This window comes from Polyodon spathula, chromosome 10 (genome assembly GCF_017654505.1).
Source record: "Polyodon spathula isolate WHYD16114869_AA chromosome 10, ASM1765450v1, whole genome shotgun sequence".
NCBI lineage: Eukaryota > Metazoa > Chordata > Actinopteri > Acipenseriformes > Polyodontidae > Polyodon > Polyodon spathula.
Window position 1 is genome coordinate 16,407,611 of NC_054543.1, and position 19,081 is coordinate 16,426,691.

General features: G+C 36.5%; 1 protein-coding gene across 1 annotated transcript in view; it reads right to left on the reverse strand.

Moving 5' to 3' along the window:
- The window catches only part of LOC121321668 (probable JmjC domain-containing histone demethylation protein 2C), a 112,116-nt gene that overhangs the window by 62,528 nt on the left and 30,507 nt on the right, over positions 1-19,081 (reverse strand). The gene's annotated exons all lie outside the window — the stretch shown is intronic.

Consider the following 19,081-nt stretch of genomic DNA (forward strand, 5'->3'; position numbering starts at 1 on the left):
ATAAGTATCTTTCACACCACAGGGGACACGGGAGCGGCACCAAGGACACGCGAAAAGAAAAGCTTCAATGCATGTGGTCCAGCAAGGTGAAATAGTATCCAGAATGATGCAGGCAAAAATAATACTTGCCGTTGAAAACACACCCAGAGCTTTATGACAAAGGGCACCGCAATTATAAAGATATTAACACATATACTGAACATAACCTAAATGCCTAAAATCAACCTGAATACAAACAGAAGGCATTTCACAACACTAGCAGGGGAGACTCCTAATAAATTAGTTGCATAATTAATATGCCCCACCACCACCAGGCACAATGACCTATGTTAAAAATGTATAGGTATGTGTTCAAAAGCTCGTTTGCTAGCCAGGAATTCGAAGGTAGTTTTAAACCTTCGAAGGTTCGCCAGGTGGCATTCATGCACAATGTATTTTTTCTTTTCTTTTCTCTTTTAACAGAATCCGTTTGACAATAAGTTAAATGTGTGATACTATAAATCACACATTAAATGTCACTTGCATGCAAAATTTGTATAATGCATATTATGTAAACAAAAGTGTGTATTAAAATCCACTACCAAATAGTTATATGTAGCAACATATTGTTGATGTATCATGAAGTCATAATCAGTCTGGGATCACTTGATATGAGTAAGTTTATATTATTAGTATTAGTCTTAATATTGTTAGTAGTAGTAAAAATGTGACTAGCTGATAACCTGCTTGGAAAAGTAATTGCTAAAATAAAGCTTTGTTTTGCTTAAGTCCAGTGCAGTTGGTGCTGCTGCAATGCAAGTAAACTACATGTGAATGTTTTATCCCATTTACATGGATTATCTGTAAAATACAATTTTCAATCAAATATGCAAATTAGTACCATCGAAAGTTCAAACCTTCCTTCGGTAATGTGCTCCGAACCTTCGAAGTTCAAAACGTACCCTCGTTGTACCCTAAGAAATGTACTGCAAAAAGGAAAGCGGACAGTTCACGTATCGTGGCTGTGGGGCTTTAATGGTAATTCAGTTCATCATAAAAACAACTCCTTAACCCATTTCACCCTATATATTACCTTGTTTATTCTTTTATTGATTACTACCCCTTTTACAACACATTATTGCTTTACAGAATTGAAACTTGCACCATCTTCCAGTGGTTCCCGTTTTAAAAAGTAAGGCCACTTAGATTTTATTTTTGTCAGGCAAAAAGGTAATTTGTTGTTTGTTTATGATCATTTTCAATCATATGCACACTGTTACCACATCTCTTATGAAATGCTACTGTTTGTCAAATGTTTGAGTAAAAAACTAGTATTCCTTGCCAGCAGCAGTGTAAATTATGGCCACATTGAAATGGTTTATTGCAAGTACAATAATTTAACTAAATAGTGCTTACTGGGTGTTATTGGTGCTATCTTTCGTGTTTAGTTTATATAGCCTACAGCACAATACAAAACTATTTTTTGTAACCTTAATTTAAACAAATAAAAGCCATACCCCTATTACTAGTCAATCATTTGGTTCTACGACACAGTTTTTACATGTAATTATTATTATGCTGACCTCAATGCAGACCTATTATTTTTATTTGAACCCAAGATTGTTTTAAATAGTTTGCATGGACAAAACCTTTTTTTTTTACTATTGTTATGATTATTAGCGCATTCTTATGTTAAATGTATTGAGCTTGATAGTGCTGGAATAACTGTCATCTGATGAAGGCTATTTAATATAAAGTTTGTCAGACTTTGATGAAGCTATGGCATTTATAAGATACTCTTCAACAAGGATGTACAGTAGGTCATTCTGACCTATTTTCATAGTAATGATACTTGTAATAATGTGTTATCCTTGGCAGAAGATGTACATGACAATTTAAAAGGATAGGCCTGTAGGTTCTTAAGTGATCATCTACATGCTACAGCATATTAAAATACAAAAAAATTTTACTTTCAGTTTCCTATTGCTTTAGGCCGTGTTTTTCAAACTGGGGTATGCAATTCTAGTCAGGGGGTACACAAGAACTGTAATGGGGGACAATGCATTTTTTTTTTACCTGGTTGTAGTACTTCAGGACTTAGCAATCAAATCATAATGTTCAATCTCCTTTCAAATAAAACCACAGCCACACTGGTGTACATTTCCTTTCTGTTGGTTAAGGCTATAAACATCCAGCCTGTTCAGCACACACACGGCTAATTTACATATTTAAATCAGCAGAGTTGGTTACTGCATTTTGGGGCTAAAAAAAAAAAAAACAACCTTCAAAGATTGTCATTATACGAGGATGTTGCTTGCTTTAATGTTGCTTGTGTTAGTAGTTTAATCAGTTCAGTGTTTTATCTACTTTAAACCAATGCTGTGTAACATCCAAAAAGATCAATCACTTACTGTTTCACAGAATAAGACAAAATCAGTGTCCTTAAAACAAACAAACACAAATATTTTAACATTACTTGCCTACCCTAGTTTTAGAAAAGGTTTTTACCTTACCTACCCTATTTTTCCACACTGTTACTGTCCTAAGAAAACGTAACCCTAATATTTATTTATTTAAGGAATTTTACAAATTAAATATACTGCTCTACGTTCAACTTTTAAAACTACACAATTCAGTTCCTACTTTTTCAGTAAATAAAAACCTTTTGCTACTGTATATAAAACGACTCATGAATTAACATGTGATTAAACAGGCAAACCGCAAAAAATGTACCAGCAGTTTTCACTTACAACTGTGTTGCACAACCTCATGGAAATAAGTAGAATCAAGGGTCTGTTGCATAATTCCGCACTTAACATAATAAACCTTTGGCCAAGCCTACTGTATGCCTGTTGTGCTCAAACTTAACATTCTGTGTTTGTAGCTAAGCAACTTTCTTTGTTTAGTATCCCATGCACATTTGACACACACTGTAGCCTTAAGAAAAAGGCTATACAGGCTATATATTTCAGCCAGTAAATCAAAGGCATTGACTTTATATCAGTTTCAGTACCAGTGAAGATCCAGCTTCCGCAGTACGCAAGCAAGAAGCAGATGACGTATCCCAGAAAACATGGACTTGTAAAGCAACTGTCTTACAGTGTTTTATGTCTGTTGAGAGAGACAGAGAGTTTTTTTGATTAGCCTATATCACTATGTCAGTATTTAAAAACTTTAAGATTGTATACTGTATAATCTTCAGATACATATTGTACTTAAATACCACATTTCATTCACACAACAGTTGTTTGACTCATTCATGCTGAGTTTGAGTGAGCTTCATTAAGCACATTAGTTTGTACAGCATGTTTTTATGTTACTCCCCTGCCATGCCCATAAATACAAAAGCGCTACTGTCAAAGCACCATGACATTCATTAATTTATTTTACTCTCTGCCTGCTGCTAGCCATATACAATATTATTCAACTTTTGGACTTTTCTAGCATACATACTGCACTTCTGCCCGATTTAACATGCTTTCAAACTGCAAGTGCTCTCAGTGTTGCAGTGTTACATACAGAATAAATGTGTATTTCCTGAATAATCTTCCAGCCATCTTGTCAACTCTTACAAGAAAAAGTCCTCAGTAAGGACGAAAATTAAAAAAAAAAAAAACATTAATAAACTTTGTAAACATAGCAATTTTTTTTAATGCAGTATTCCTGGGTGTTACATTATGTAACTTCATTATATAACTACCAATTATTTATTTCGAATACAATGTCTTTATCTATAACCCAAAAAGCTTTACGTGTGTTGGTTGGAAATGTTTTTGTAAACAAGTCTGTTAGTAACATTCAGCCCTATACAGTACGCTATACAGTAACAAAATAGTGAGTCATATCAGCAGATATTCTGTCTTTTAGTAACGTATACTGTATTACTGTACCCAAATCGCAAAATATTTCGGCAAATTTCTACTGACCCAAAATATCCAGACGTCAAAACACAATGCTGTTAACAATCTGTTGTGACACATGTCACAATAACAACAAAGCTGTGTCTCTGTGGTTTTCAAGCAATGTCCTACCACTTTATTAGGACCCACCCACTGCATCTGCGATGTTGGTGGTTTCCTTGCACACTTCCACTATGATATTGATCTGACTGACATAACACTGGCCACATGTAACAGAAAGTGACAATAAGGCCAACACCGCACTGATTTTTAAACCAGAGTTAAATTGAGACTCACTGGATTACACAGGCTGTCCAACGGGTTGAAAATGTATTAGCAGACCACCTTAACTGCAGTGATCCAGGACACAAGCAGACCACCTTAAATGGCAATCACCCAGCACTACTACATTTTATTGATTCCTTGAACGTAATGAACGTGCAAATAAAATCAGGGTTTTGTATGTGTCCACAAGCAGCTGCCATTGTCTAGGCCAGTGTTTCCCAACCCTGTTCCTGGCAGCACATCGTGTCTGCTGGTTTTTGTTCCAACGCAGTACTCAATTGCTTAATTGAAACGTATCAACAAAGGAAGAGCTTTAAAATAACGGGAAAATGCCTAGTTAATCACTTTATTAGTTCAATGAAGGGTTCAATTAAGCAATTGAGCGCTGCATTGGAACAAAAACCAGCAGACACTATGTGCCGCCAGGCACAGGGGTGGGAAAACACTGGCCTAGGCCAATGCAAAGACACAATATGTATATAATCCTGAGAAAATACTCATAATAACAAACAACTAACATAAAACACGGACAAAACACCACGTTTTATAAATGACCCTGCTGTGTAGGAAAAGTTGCCTAACCAAAGCAATATGTTGTTTTTTTTTTCCAGAAATGTAGGTGATGTATCATTTCAAAAGCACAAAGTCTACTACAGTATGCACACAAAGTATGCCTCTAAAAATTATAAAACCTGAATCTGTAAAGGTCTTACAATAACACTACTTCATTCAAAAGCAGGAGAAAAAAAGGTCTGCCAGCTACTGTACAGTAACCACCATTCCAGCGATGTCTTTCCATATGATTTTATCTCATTTTGATAAACTTTTGCACATATTATTGTCTGGAATACACGGTTACACTGAATTGTAAGCTTGAGTGACCTCCCATTCACGAGATACAGGTCAAAGCTTGACCTGATTTGGACACCCACCCTACCTTTACATGGTCATAATTTCCTTAATTGTCATAGAAAGCTGGTGTTGGTGTCGTTTTAAACCTCTCAAATAGGACTATCTATTCATTATCTCAAAAGTGCACATAAATACGCTGTGTGAATCTGGTGACCTTTGACCTCACCTAACCTTGGATTTTTGTCAGTTTTTGACAGACTGTAGCCTAGACCCTTATCTACATTTCCTGCAAGTTTCATTTTGTGCTTGCTATTGGTTGAGGCACAGCACAGAGTTGAATGCACAGTGTCAGGTGAATTTTCTAGGTGAAGTGATTACACACCTAATACAATAAAACAAAAATATTTATTTGCAAAACGAGTATATTCTCCTCTCCTGTTAAACTGAAGCTGCAGTGAACTGGTGCAGCTGTAACAGCTATTAATATATTAATGAATTAACCAAGGTGCCCTATTTACACAACTGGCTAAAATAAACAAATACAAGAGAATACAAGTAGATATTTAATTTTCAGGACTCTGTCCTTATATTGTTGCATGCAACACAATTTACCACTCACCTATGCTTAAGTTGCCCTTTTCCTTCATAGCCACTCTGTCAAGGCTTTTGATGCTTTGGCCATCTTCTTGTATCTCAGGGTGTATGTCCTTGTTGCAGTTGTTGGTTCCACTGATGTCAGCACATCCCCCATGTCTACAATTAACTGATCTGGATGGTGTAGGAAACAAACAGATTGAACTTGTGGGTCCATTCGGGTGCAGGAAATTAATAATTTCAGCCTCCCATTTCTTCTGCTCAGTAGACACCACCAGCCCGAGCCACCAGTGACTGTCATACTGAACGGTAACATATCCTTTCACTTGGTCAAATGGTAGGATGTCCTCTTCCTACTATGATTGATTCTTCTCATTGTTTTGTTGACTGGGAGAACTCTCATACAAGGGCTTTTGCTTTGGAAACTGGTTGAAAGAAGTGGACAAGCAGTGTGCCAGGCACAGTTCTTACCGTGAGTTATCGTTGCTCCAGAAAATCTTGCTGAGCTTGCCATTGTGCTATCAAGGAATGAAGTCTTTTGCAAACCTGTAGAATTGATGTGGACTCTGGATCAGGTCATGGTATGGACGCTGCGCACTGGATTTTGTTGCCATTCGTTTAATGGTTCCTCCAACACCATCACAGGGCACTTTGCCATGAGATGTTGCAAAGAAATTCCACTCTGCTTCCACGCCAAAATCTTCCAAGAGCTGGCAAATGCCGAGGGCATTTTTAAAGTCCTTATATTGCCCTGCATACCCATCAGAGAAGTAACAGATTTTTCTTGGGCCCCTCCCAAATTTGTTCTCTAAGAACCCCAAAAGATGCTTTTAAAAGAGATAAACAGCGACTGTCATGAGTTATGCATTATATTAATGCAACATACGAGATGTGCTGACAATTCCCATCTTTGTCTCGCCAATAACAAACAAAAGATGTATGGTTGCTTGAGAGTTGTTCCAATGGTATGATTGTGCTTCATCTTGCATGATGAAAGTGATGTTTTCTGCAAAATCACCAACAACTACAAATTAATTTTCTTGAAGGAGTTAATCCCTCAGCTGTTGATAATATGCAGTCTGCATCTTTGCAATGAAATCATGTTGATGAAATCGTTGGATATGGCTTTTGAAAGTCTCTGAACTGATCAACCGGTTCATTTATTGTCTGAAGGGTGAATCTGTCAGTTGTAGTCCACTTCCGATACTCCACTGCGTCCACCAGGCTATCTTGAAAGAGCATTTGTAGATGACTCTTGAAATCTTCAAGTGATGGACAATTTTCACACTTACCTAAGTGGCAATCGACGTCAGGTGGGGAACACATGAGATAAGGTAAGCAATGCTGATAGTGATTGAAAGGCACTTCTGTACTGGCACTCAGTTGTGGAAGCTCAGAACAAATGAACATCAGCTTTACATTGTGGTGTGTTGTGCAGACACTAACAGCATGTGTACCACTACTGCCTGCCAATACACACTCCTTTGGTTTCAGCTCTGCAAATTTGAAGAAGCCAATCTTAATGTCAGGATGCTGTAATTTGAAAAAAAAAAAAAAAACAATTTGTAGAGAACAAGCTGTTTTTGTTGGTGTTCCCTCCTTCCTGACTCTTTATTGTAAACAGAAACAAAATCTTTCTTTCCTGCCATGAGTCGACTAACATCTTCCATCTTGTAGAACAGTTCTACCATTTGAGCAATCTCTTCTGTTAGCGTTCTCCCCCCAATTTTTGGATTTGGATCAGATAGGCATGCTTTCTCTTCCTGTAAAGCCACAGCTGTCCTGGACATGTCGTAGGTAGCACCAAACTCAGCAGCAGTCTGCCATATAGACCAAGACAATGGGACAGCTGTCAAAATATGAAGTTGCTCACTTCAACTGATATTTTAATACAATTTTTTCTTCAGCTAGGCCATCATCTCTTGATATGCCTGAGCCTGCTCTTGACTGTTTCACGGTCTTCCACGTCTGTTTGTGGCAAAACCTTTCTTAGCTTTCTTGACCTTCTTTACCTTCTGAGCTGCATATATCTTTAGTGACAATATCCTTCTCTTCAGTGAAGACTCTTGTATTGCCTCCAAGGCCTTGTTTATTTGTGAAATCTCACGTTTCTTTTCAGCTTGGAAAATTTGAACAGCATGAGGGCTGGATCCTCTGGAACTAGACTCCTTGGGGCCACTTTGTGTTGCAGATGATGTTCGGTCTTGGTCAGGAGGACGTTGGGCTAGCAACTTCATATAAGAGTAACATAACTTCTGGTCATACACAAAATTCAGCTTCTGGTGGTCCTTGATCTGCTTCTTTGTTAAGATGCGACCTTTAGTGCGGCACTCCATGATGTTTTGCAAATGGATCACAGCATGCTTTGATGTCTTTAAAGCCAAGAAAGCCATTGGAAGTACTTGTCAGTTATACAAAAAATAGTCTTCAATATCAAATAGACTGCAAAACTGCAAGAATTTTAGCTACAAACATTTAATGACAAGAATGATAAACTGATAAGTATAATATATAAATGTGTTTGGGAAGAGTACTAGGTTTAAGGACATACCTTAGTTGAGTTATAGTTGGGTTTTCTTGTTTTTCACTTTATAAAGGGCACATTTCAGTATTGATCTGTATTTAATTCACCTGTGCTACTATACTAAATTGGTTTATTAACTAAAATGAATCTGTTACAGCTGCACCAGTTCACTGCAGCGTCAATTTAACAGGTGAGTAGACTCAATTACAACAAAATATTTTTGTTTAATTATATTAGGTGTGTAATCACTTCACTTGGAAGATTCACCTGACTGACACTCTGCATTCCAGTTTGTGCTATGCCTCAACCAATGGCAGGCACAAAATGAAACCTGCAGGAAATATAGACAAGGGTCTAGGCTACAATCTAATCAAACACTGACAAAGTTTTTTTTTTTTATCTTACACTTCACTGAACCTTCCATAGAATGAGAAGATAGTGCTTTGAGAACTTTAAAACGACACCAATACCACCTTTGTGTGTCAATTATGGAGGAAGTTATGCCCATAGAATGATTGGGTGGGGTGTCCAAAATGGGTCAACTTTGATGAGCTGTATCTCATGAATGGGATGTCACTCAGGCCTATACTTTACATTCACCACTCCTCCCAAAGGCAAACATGCATGGAAATAAGAACATAACAAAGTTTACAAACGAGAGGAGGCCATTCGGCCCATCTTGCTCGTTTGGTTGTTAGTAGCTTATTGATCCCAGAATCTCATCAAGCAGCTTCTTGAAGGATCCCAGGGTGTCAGCTTCAACAACATTACTGGGGAGTTGATTCCAGACCCTCCTAATTCTCTGTGTAAAAAAGTGCCTCCTATTTAATGTTCTTAATGCCCCTTTGTCTAATCTCCATTTGTGACCCCTGGTCCTTGTTTCTTTTTTCAGGCTGAAAAATTCCCTTGGGTCGACACTGTCAATACCTTTTAGAATTTTGAATGCTTGAATTAGGTCGCCACGTAGTCTTCTTTGTTCAAGACTGAACAGATTCAATTCTTTTAGCCTGTCTGCATATGACATGCCTTTTAAGCCCAGAATAATTCTGGTCGCTCTTCTTTGCACTCTTTCTAAAGCAGCAATATCTTTATTATAGCGAGGTGACCAGAACTGCACACATTATTCAAGATGAGGTCTTACTAGTGCATTGTACAGTTTTAACATTACTTCCCTTGATTTAAATTCAACACTTTTCACAACGTATCCGAGCATCTTGTTAGCCTTTTTTATAGCTTCCCCACATTGTCTAGATGAAGACATTTCTGAGTCAACAAAAACTCCTAGGTCTTTTTCATAGATTCCTTCTCCGATTTCAGTATCTCCCATATGATATTTATAATGTACATTTTTATTTCCTGCGTGCAGTACCTTACACTTTTCTCTATTAAATGTCATTTGCCATGTGTCTGCCCAGTTCTGAATCTTGTCTAGATCATTTTGAATGACCTTTGCTGCTACAACAGTGTTTGCCACTCCTCCTACTTTTGTGTCGTCTGCAAATTTAACAAGTTTGCTTACTATACCAGAATCTAAGTCATTAATGTAGATTAGGAATAGCAGAGGACCTAATACTGATCCCTGTGGTACACCACTGGTTACCACACTCCATTCTGAGGTTTCTCCTCTAATCAGTACTTTCTGTTTTCTACATGTTAACCACTCCCTAATCCATTTGTATCTCTTAAACATTTAATCTCCTCTTTGAATGTTCTCTTGCTGTTGTAATATTGGAAAAACATTTTATAATTGGTTTTAGCTCCCTTAGCAATGTTCATTTCTATTTCTCTCTTGGCCTTTCTAACTTCCTTTTTGACTTGCGTTTGCAGTTCCGTGTACTCTTTCTGCGTACTTTCTTTTTGGTCCTTTTTTAATGCTCTATAAAGTGCCTTTTTTCGCAGAATATTTTTTTTAATTGATCTATTAAACCATTTTGGCAATTTAGTTTTACATTTAGATTTGTCTACTTTAGGGATATAATTGTTTTGCGCCTCTAGTACTACATTTTTGAAGAACAACCATCCTTCTTCTGTGGGTGTTTTCTCTATTTTACTCCAGTCTACTTCTGTTAGTCTCTGTTTCATATCTTCATAGTTTGCTTTGCTAAAATTGTAAACCTTAGCTTTAGTCTTTACTTTTGGGGTTTTAAAAACACTTCAAATGAGACCATGTTGTGGTCTGAGTTTGCCAGTGGTTCTCTGACCTCTGTTTTAGTTATTCTGTCTTCGTTATTTGAAAAGACTAAATCAAGGCATGCCTCCCCTCTAGTCGGTGCCTTGACAAATTGTGTTAGGGAGCAGTCATTTGTCATTTCCACCATTTCAATTTCATCCTTCGTGCTACCCACCGGGTTTTCTCATTTTATATGGGGGAAGTTGAAATCCCCCATTAGTATGTCTTCTCCTTTGCTAGACGTATTTCTAATGTAATTGTATAACAGATTATTTTGCTCACCATCTGAATCTGGCGGTCTACAGCATGCTCCTATTATTATGCCCTTTGAATTTTTGTCCGTTATTATTTCATATGGAATGACCCAGCTATCATTACTGGAATTAAACAAATTATTCTTAAGGCTAGAAAGTAAAACCCATTCTGTTTGGTTTTGAGAGTGTTGATCAGTGTTTCCATCTACCATAATGATTATCTTGGCTCAAAGATCATCAGCCTAAATATAAATGGGATTTGCCTCTGGGCTACAACTCCATCTGTTAATACCAGCTGAAGAATTTGACCTGGGCTTCACCCTTATTTTCTTAAACAATGTGAGTCAACAGGATACTGTTTACTAATCTTTCTCATTTAAATACTCCCTCACTTATCTTCAGTCATGTGTTCAGAGCTGGATAGCAAAATATTAAAACATAAAGTATCTCTCACTTTCAGTTGCAATACAGTGGCAGCAGCAAACCAGGCAACAGCAATTTACAGCATGTTAATGTATTTTTTCTGTTTGCTGAATCTGAAATTTAGCATAAAAAGCAACGTTTAAAATCAAGCAGCTTCTAAAAACAAAATCATTATAGTCACAGGCACATTCTTCTGGGGTTTTTGTGTTTTAAGATTGCCACAATTTGCAATTCTGTTTTAAATTATCACTATCTAACTGTAGTACAGCTTTAAATCCAGTGAACAAGCCTTCTACTGTAATTGTAATCTTGTTTTAAATCTTGCAAGCAGAGTCTTCAATAGAAATGTAGAATTTGCTGCCACTCAGTAGTTGGGGTGGGTTTAAGTGTTCAGAATGAAACATTTCCAGTGTTTGCATGTTTGCATCGGGTCTTTTATCGGTTAAAATCGAAAATCAGAAGCCCTAATCTAAACGTTATGTTAGTATTTTTTGTGATCATAGAATAATGTCATAGAAAATATACAAATGGCTTAAGGTTTAGGCATTTAAAACAAAAAAATAGCTGACTAAATGCAAGTAAATAAACATCAACTGTTAAATTTTACCGTGAACCTCAGTGATCACACCCACCGTGTGTGCAATGCTCTTCTGCAGTCGTCATAGTGAAAATACACTCAAGTACCTTCCATCTCTAGTATTACATTATTGTAAACATGTTACCTTATGAGATCCCACCACTTCTGGGACAAGGGTATATGACACTAACGTTTTACATAAATCTAATGAACCCTTAATCCAATTCCAGTATGATCAAATTGAGAAAATCAAAATCTCAGTATAAATAGATAAACCTGACTCTCCATGTCATACTTACATTTTTATTGTACATGTATACACAGATGTAAAGTACATACACCTAATTTCTTATTTTACACCCTTGGCAGTGTGTTACTAACATCATTATGTAGTTACATTAATAAACTGGTTCCCATTAGTCTACATTATAGTTACCAATTTAAACAAAAAAAGTGTTCTTGTTTTTAAGTTTGGCCTGGTAAGGGTTAAAGAATCCCTTGCACAAAATCAAGAACACATGTGGAATGAATGCATTAATGGATTTATATAAAAAAAAAAAAAAAAGACATGCTGCAACCTGGTTGCTACGTTACCAGCAGCACTGTCAGTTTTCAAAACTGTACTGTATGTCTCCACAACAGATGTCTGCAAGAAAACATCTTGATTTTGAAAATACGTTAGAAACAGCGGTCACACCAACAGAAGTTGTTAGGAGTCCCATTTGCATGATGAAAATCATGAATTGAAGATGCAGCTGCTGTTGTCAATTACAGTTAAACAGACTCCCAAGTGTTTGAAGAAATAGCTTCTCCTCGTCACGTTGTTATTGCAGGTTCTTTATGTAGAAACTGGTGCATTGTCCTTAAAGAAACCCAAATCACTTTAACAAAATTATATGCTCAACACCTACACTACAGAACTTCAGATTTGTATTTTCATCTCTGTACTGAGCACTCTGAATCCTTTGATACTAAGATCAAATAATGCATCCCCCCCACCTCAATCGGGGAGTAGGATTTTGTCAGATTGTAGTCGAGGGGGATTTAAAAATTTAAGACAAAATCGTTAATTGCTTATCTGGTTGAATGCTGATCAATCTCCCATATTTTTAACACATCCTCTGATTTAATAATGTGCAGCCACAAATGAGGCTCTTTGTAGATATCAATGATGCTGTAAAATTAACAACTTTCTCTGTGGCTTCTCCGAGAAGAGAAAATTAAAATGCTTTTAACAGCAGACAATTTGTATTCTGGACAACTGGCTAACATGACACAGACTGCTGTCATTAGTAAGTTCTTTCTACAGCACGGTGAGAGGGATGAGGTAGATTAGTCGATATAGGTCGAACCTGTCAGCCAGGATTAATCCCCTCAAGTTAACTTGCACAGTAGCCCTGTTATTCAGCTCTGATGAATAGTCAGATGCATTTCCAGTAGAGGTGAGATGATTCATCGTGTATCGATGTATCACGATACTTCACAACACGATACACCTTTGTGTATCGTGATACAAGCTTGAAAGGAGTTAATATGCCACATTTATAAATGTAAACTGTAAATCATGAAAGAAAAGGTCTTGTTTATTTCAACATAAACTCCACTTGATCCTAGACATATCCCACTGTGCAATGAGCCGGCCAGGCGCTTCAGGAATGTAAGTAGAGTAGAGGAAACAATGGCGAGTTCTTCATTTTAATTTAGGATAACAATCATTAATGAAAACTGATAGACATAAAAAAAAAAAATCTTTATTTTAATATAGCGCCTTTCACAGTGGACCACCATCACAAAGCGCTTTACAAGATACCAGACCAGGGTGTGTGAACTATGCATAAGCTGCAGGGTAACTTACAAGAACGTCTCACCCGAAAGACGGAGCACAATGAGGTTAAGTGACTTACTCGGGGTCACACAATGAGTCAGTGGCCGAGTTGTGATTTGAACCGGGTACATCCTGGTTACAAGCCCGTTTAACCACTGGACTGCACAGCCTCCTACAATAATACAAAGTTAAACGAAATCTAGAGAAAAAAAAAAAAAAAACTTAGATGAAAACATCAACAAGACCCAAATGACAAGACAGTTTTTTTCTGTATTCCATTGCTAGCATACTGACAATGGTAGCCAATGGTAGTTGAGACAGCAGTGATTCTGGCCAATAGGAGTGTAGAGGAGGCAGAAGCATCCTGGCTTGTTTGTTGTGGACAGAGATGAATCAGGAAGCGAGCAGTGTCTGAACTCGCTGCTATGACTAATTTTACTAAAGTTACTAGTTTTTGTATTCAAATGCTATATATTTCTGTCTCCTTTTGTGAGAGAACATTTTATTTCATATAAATAGATAGCTATATATTTTTATTTTCCGCTTGACCAGTTTTAATGTATTGCTCTCCTTTTAATATGTCAATCATAATCCGGTGTAAATTATTTATTTATATATTTGTTATATATAAACACATGAACAAAGTTTGTACTTTAACAGTTATCAAACACAAATTTTTGTCCTCTCTCAGAAATGTGATAAAGAGATTTGGTTAATTTAGCTAAAATGGATATCCCAAGAACTCTTGTTGACATACTGCTTTGTCTTTAAATTCAAACTACTGGTTTACTACTCTGTGAGAAATACATATAACTATTTTGAACTGAAGCTGTGTCTACAGAATTGAAATTGTAATTATTTACAAGCCTGTCAAGTAGAGATGAGTTTTTCATTAGTATGGTGATATGTATCATATCATGGCTTGTGTATCGGGATATGTGCCATATCGTGGCTTGTGTATCATGATATGTATCGCATTGGCTTGTGTATCATGATACGCATTGTATTGTGGCCTGTGTATCGTGATACATATCGTATCATGGATTGTGTATTGTCTCACCCCAGATGTACACATTTTGGAATCCAGCGGTTGCCCAAGTTGAATTTAACACTGTTTGTCCGCTGATTTTACCAGATCTGCTCTTGTCAATTGGGCGGTAAATCTACGTTTAATTGACTGCACGTTTAAACCCATTCTTAATCCGGTCGTTAACAGTTTAAAACGGCCATAAGTTTCACTCATTTCAGAATTTTATATTTTAATTCCAATAGTGTGATAGTTGTATTTTAACCTCAGTTTGCTATATAGAGCCACTTAAAGAAAACAATAGTAAGCATAAAGACGGACTAAGTTAGCACTAAAATGTAATTATTTTAATAGCATAACATTTTTTTTTTAAAGTCATTCGATTTTACAATGTACCATTTCTCCATAAGCTCCATAAAAAGTATGTGTACCCAACAGAGGAAAAATATTTAAAAACAACTCAATATTTAAATTAAACTTAAACACAGTGCACAAGATTCCAGTTTTAGTTTCATTCACTCATATCATTCGCAGGAAACAAAATGTCCAGAACCAAAAACTATTTTTTCATTAAAAATCAAAACAGGTGCCCGATACAATACTAGTTCCCAGCGTCCCTCCCCTTCGCAATGGCAGTTGTGCATTCACTTGAAAAAATAAAAATAATTCATTTCCCAGCGGTCCTCTCTGCTCAGTTCAGCTTGCTTGAATTAATAGTTGTTCTGTTGCGGATGTCCTGTTGAACACACACAATAAAACATGGACAAATAAAACAGTGTAAGCACTTTCTAATATATATCTTATTTGCCGTGCTTTTTATAAAACAGCGTTTTAATTTGTGGTGTGAATGGAGCCATGAGGTGCCTTAAATCACACAGGTTATTCACTTAACTGAAATAACGTACAGTACTAAGACTTGGGCCCTATGGAATTCGTGTTATTTTGCTCCGATTTCCATTTAAAAAAATTTCTGATTTCCGTTTTTACTGTTTTAACAAAATGTAATTAGGCTTATTTAAATGAACTTATGCACACTGCAGGCAAGGTGAACACCACAAACCTGTAAACCTACAGGCTTCTACTTTTTCCATCTGGTTTGAATTCATGTTCATTGGATTAAGAGTATTTTATCTAATTGTATTGAAAAACTTTAAAAACTGTTTTTTTTTTTTTTTTTTTTTTTTTTTTAGTGTGTGTGGGCACCGAGTGGTTTTAAAAAAAAAAAAAAAAAAAAAAAAAAAAAAAAAACTTTCATTTTTTCAATTGATCAATTCTACTGCTATGCCCATGATTTCACTACCACAAATCTTGTGTGTGAACACTGGGATCTTATTGTTCAAGTGACTGTACTGTAATTGCAGCCTGTGTGAGCAGTACTTCTTGTGTTTTAATACAGATGTTATAAATAGTCTACAACATTGTCTAATTGTTTAAGTCCTTAAAGTTTCAACCCTTCCCGCTGTTTATTCCTTACAGAATACACAGCTCATTTATAACCCAGCTACAAAAACTCCTCCCCACTTTTGAAACCAAAGTTGTGCCACTGCCTGTACTGACCATTAAAATTTCACATTTTCCCTTCAAATATGCAAATCTCAAGCTCAATGCTGTACTGCCAAATGCATATTTTCATACAGCACTTAATTCCGTGTTATTCTTTAGATTCTGTGATTCTGTCCGAGTTCTCGTTAACATGGAATCCACAGGGCCCTATAAAGAGCTGAAGAAAGGCTATTGTATTCAACAACGCTACAGTGACTGTTTCTTTGGCCTGAGTGAAGACATACCAAAACAGAATATATTATCTTTGGAGATACACAACAACGCAGGAAGTTGGTCCGTCCTTAATTTATGAAAGAAGTCTTTAGAATGATCACGTGGCAGAACAGGTCAGGTTTCCTTAAAGGGGAAAACCATACATACAGAAAGGGAACCATATCTATGCAGAAAACATGCAAAAATAATAATTTGGCAATATATTTTACTTTTAAGTTGCGCTTAAACATATAGCACATTTTAAACGAAAAATATTGAATCCACATTTACCGTTTAAACATTTAAACCCTTACAGCTCTACTTATCAATTACCAACTTACAGCCTTAGTGGTTACAGCTCCAAGTCTCTATAAATCAGGTTTGTATTTAAAACCAACACTGCAAAATCTGCCTAAGGAAAGCAGATCTTACTTCACTGGCTACCCAGGGTGAGGAGTTGTTCAATCAAAGGATTCCCGACAGGCAGCTTCTCAAAATCTGCCTTCTAAATCCCTCAGCAGTCAGAGAGTGATGTTTTGTTTTTGTTCAGATTCATTGGTATTAATTTATATTTATGGTTTTAGATTTAACTTTGTCTATTAATATAGCACCAAATCTCACGATTTGGAGCCTGATCTACATTTTCTTTTGGAAAAATATTAAAAGATTTAGACGACCTTCTCCAACATACACATGTCCCTATTTTCCCTCTCGATGTTTATGACATTTCAATGTCTTTTGAGGCAGACAGCTTCTGTATGACTTGCACTAGGTTCCCCCAGGTAACTGCAATGAAGTCTGGATTAGCATGTGTCACACTATAAAATCTGTACATTTTGCATAACCAAGCCTTACAGTATGTAACATTTTCTTACCTCAAAATAACATTCCATAAATCTCAAGTGTCCTATTGTTTTTCTATATTGGTTTTCCAGTCACATTTCTGTGTTACGGATCCCACCTGAGCCTTAAAACACAGGTGTTTTATGATGCATATAGGATACTACTACTCCATCACACAACTAAGAAACAAATTCAGGCAAGACTCTTTCAAACATTGGCAAAAATAGAATAAGATTGCATCAACACTTATGCAGTACTGCTGTACCAAAGAATAGAACAATGCAGATGTCTGTGCTGCAGAGAACTGCGGTAACCTGGCATTTGTGATTTTATAAACCACAGCAATCCAACATGAGGGAACTATACAGGTACCAGTCTTGTCCAGGTCCAGTGCCTTTACCCATTACCCCACATGACGGTTAATTGTTTCCAAAGTAGTTTAATGTATTTTGTTGGTATTCTCACAAAACATTTCATTACCAAGGTTGTGTGGAGCGTTTATACAGATTCCAAAATGTTCAAATTCTTGTGGTTTAACACAGCATAATAAAATATTTAACCGCATTATCACTGGTGGTTTACTCTAAACAATTGTTAAAGTAACTGAACACTAGACTTCAATAGTTAAAAAAATAAATAAATCTAAATTATAGAAACAGATTTGAGAAAACAAGATGGCAAACTGCCATGACCCTAGCAACATCTGTTTCTGCTTTTAATCACTTAATCTGCCACAAGATTAGAACAACCTCTGTGTTTAGCAGAGCTCAAATGGAGTCCCGACTTCTATTACAATCTCTGACCAGTCAGCTCGTTACCAGAGTATGGCACTCAACTTGGGTAAATCAAGCTGTAACAAGGTTTAAAATGATTAGAAAGTACGTCCTGTTGGATTTGTTTGTTTCTGTTTTTTTTTTTTGTTTATTTTTTTTGGGGGGGGGGGGTATTTTAATGGATTTTCATGAAAGCTGTAATGCTACTGTAGGAAATGCTCTGCAACCTTCTCCAAAATAATGCATTCTAATTGAATCGATGGATTAATGGAGAAACATTAGATCGAAACCCTTGTATACTGCAGACAATTGTAAAATAAAATCATCACCTCATACTGCAGCAGTCTGTTTTTAAATAATATCTGTAAATTCATTCCCAGTAAATAAATATTTTCCACTATTAAGTCAATACCGACATTACTGTAATCAAATATGAATGATGAAACAAATGATAATCTCACCATCAAATGTTGATGGCTATCAAGCACATTGCCTAAATTTAAGCACCGACCAAAGGCAGAAAGAGTTCAGGAGTAATTTGAACATCTTGTATAAACATGACTACACCTTAGAAAATTGAACAAGGTTTGTTATCATTCGACATAAGCAGCAGCATAACATTTTGCTAATTTTAATGCTAGACTTAAACTTTAGAAAAAAATCGGTCGCACAGCTAATAATCAGAAAACAGGTGTGATAACTCAAGCTGTGCAAAGCAGTCTCCTACAATGAGTTTCCTGTGAGCCTCGTATAAAACCTCCTTCCGAAATCAAAAGGCAGGCAGAAGTGGCAACCTTAGAAGCAAGATTCATGAGACCCATTAAAATAAAAGGTGGATAGTTTCCAAGATGAAAGAACCCTAACAAATCTATCAATATTCTGGTTGCAAAGATTGACTAAATTGACTGAAGCTCTAGCACTGGATTAAATAATAAAAACAAAATGTGGAACACTCTGAGAAGACGGTCTTGCCATGCAACTGCAATACAAATGCTGGATAAAGTGCTTTGTCTTCATTTATACTACAGTACAGCTGAACCCAATGCAAAGTCCTTGAGGGGGACACACGCACACTGATGGCTAAGAATACTGCTTGTCTATTAGACATTTCAGAGCTAGCCAATATGAATGTTATTTTTTATTAAATGCAACAACTGGGTGGGAAACATCAAGATTCTAAGTTCAGCAGCCCCAGTTCTGAATCCCACTGAGCATTGCTGGATCAGGTTCAGAGGGGGTTGGTAAAAAAGCATCTCTTAACAAAAATTATTTACAAATGCAGACTATTTAAATGCACTGCA